Raw genomic sequence first — 2,816 nt, forward strand, 5'->3', positions numbered from 1 at the left:
GTGTCCTCATCTTAATGTCCATTGGCATAAACTGAAACGAATTCACAGCTCCTTCAGTCTTTTCTCATATCTCTTAGTCCCAGAATCATCCTAGTCGCTATTCTCTGCAAATAACCATATTCAATATTAAAAGTAAAAATGCCTAAAAGTAATAATATAATTTCTCTTAATATTAATATTCAAATAAATTACACATTACATACTTATGCTTTATATTTGATGTTAGTATGTATTAATATAATTATTGTGATTGCTTCTTTTATAGTAGCACAATAAAACAAATTTTTTCAATTCTGCAGTTTACTATGTTAAATGTCAAAATTACAATTAAAATTAAAGCAAACGCGATAATAATAAGCGAAGATATTTTTACGATGCAATTTGCACTGTGTTTTCCAGTATCTGTTACTTTAACTAGATTTCATTAAATTAACAAAAATGTATTTACATTTTCAATAAATCACAAAAAGACTAGCCTAAAAAACAGAATAATTAATACCAAAGAATTATTACATTAAATGAGTATCATATGAAATGGCAGCAAACAAGCATATGCCAAGCGGGTAACTCGTGTGTTCCTTGTTACAGAGTGCATTTAGTGGTTTTCATTACATTACAATTCAAAATGGAACAGATTAACTTTTCAAAATCTTTTCCAAAATGTGCACAATATACTACTAATGTTATTCTATTTATTTCATCTCATTAACTATTTACATACTTATAAAAGGATTAATAATAACAGAAATCCTGACATGTGGCTCGTTCTAGACATGATTTATTAGGAATGAGCCAGCATGTCAAGTAATTTCCCTTTCTGCTTGTTATAATAAGCATACTTCATCATTCTAACAGATGTTCCTACTTAGACCATGTAGATACACATGGGAACAAGTGATCAAAAAAAAAGTAGTGATTTCTATGAAAACATTTCCTTTTTATGTACACATGATTGAATTACAGAGCACAGCATAAAACTACCTAATTATAAAAAAATGTCTAAGCAAGTTGAACAAAATATATCACAGAAGCAGAAGTAAAAATCCAAATAAAATAATTTATATCCTTAAAATGTAATGAAAACAAATACTCATTCAATGTCTATACAAGGCTGAGGAGGGTAAGCGACTACCCCAGACGCACCCAGCCCAAGACAAGAATGCAAGGGCAGCAGAACATTTAGAGATGAAGCCGCTCACACCTGGATTATAAAAACATCTCAGACAGTTGCGTACATGATGTGGAGTATTCAGTGATCAAGTGACATGCATTTTTAGGTGGGTTTGTAAATAATGTGAAAAGAACCTGCTGCTATTGCCACATCTGTCTGTCTGCATGAAACAGCTTGGCCACCAGTGGACCGATTTTGTTGAAATTTGTCACACTTATTATTCCAGAAAATTTGTCCAGAAAGTTCAGTTGTTGTTGAATAGAACAGACACTATAATTTACTAAGAAAGCTCCAGACCTGCTCTTCTTTAGAGTCAGTCAACAGTTTAACCCCCCAGGAACATCTTTCAAAAAATATTGTGTATAATAAATTTCAACAAAAAATTAGTCACAGAACCTCTACAACCATCAACTGACAATAGCACAGCAATCAATGACATTTTTATATCACTGGAATTGAAATCTGCCATCTCTGAAAACTACTGAGCCATAACAAGTCTATTTGGGCTACATTTTCAACTACATAACATTATAAACTTCTGTCAAAAAAGTACATATTTAATTTAGTCTACTAGCACATTTAATTACACTCTATTATCCATCCATCCATTTTCCAACCCGCTGAATCCGAACACAGGGTCACGGGGGTCTGCTGGAGCCAATCCCAGCCAACACAGGGCACAAGGCAGGAACCAATCCCTGGCAGGGTGCCAACCCACCGCAGGACACACACAAACACACCCACACACCAAGCACACACTAGGGCCAATTTAGAATCACCAATCCACCTAACCTGCATGTCTTTGGACTGTGGGAGGAAACCGGAGCGCCCGGAGGAAACCCACGCAGACACGGAGAGAACATGCAAACTCCACGCAGGGATACACTCTATTATTGCTGTTATTTTTGAATACAACTCATTGTTACAGATCTAGTTAATGAACAAAAATGTGAAAATTGACACCTTGATGAAGCAACCGAAAGAACTAAAAATGTTCAAACTTATGCTCAAACGTATCTGAATGTTGCACCACATGTACATTTTCTAACTTGTTTATAATTGCTGTCCAAATTTCACCCAAAGCTATAACAGGATTGCTTTGAGAAGGGTCAGTCAGTCAGTCAGTCATTTTCAAACCTACTTAGTCCTGAACACGGTCGCCGGGGTCTGCTGGAGCCTATCCAAGCTATCATAGGGCGCAAGGCAGGAACAAACCCTGGACAGGGCACCAGTCCATTGCTGTGCGGAAACACACACATCCACACCCCAGCTGCACACTAGGGTAAATTTAGGATCACCAATTCACCTACAATCATTTACAGGGAAGATCTGGGACGTAAACTCTAGTCTCCTTACTGCGAGGTAGCAACACTACCACTGAACCATCGGGCTGCCCTCTGAGAAGGGTATACAACATAATTCCAAAATGCAAATATTGACATTATACGGGATTATTTATTTCATTTCATTCTAAAAACTGCTTAATCTAATTCAAGGAGTGTGGGGGAGTACCCCACTTTTGTCACCTGTTACAACATACATGGCATACATGAGTAAGCCATCATGTAGGACATCTTAGATGTAGAAAACCAGCAAATACAATTGTGTAACATCGAAGAAAGGAACAGAGGCATTTGGTTATACT

Source organism: Erpetoichthys calabaricus, chromosome 4 (assembly GCF_900747795.2).
Source record: "Erpetoichthys calabaricus chromosome 4, fErpCal1.3, whole genome shotgun sequence".
NCBI classification, from domain to species: Eukaryota; Metazoa; Chordata; class Cladistia; order Polypteriformes; family Polypteridae; genus Erpetoichthys; species Erpetoichthys calabaricus.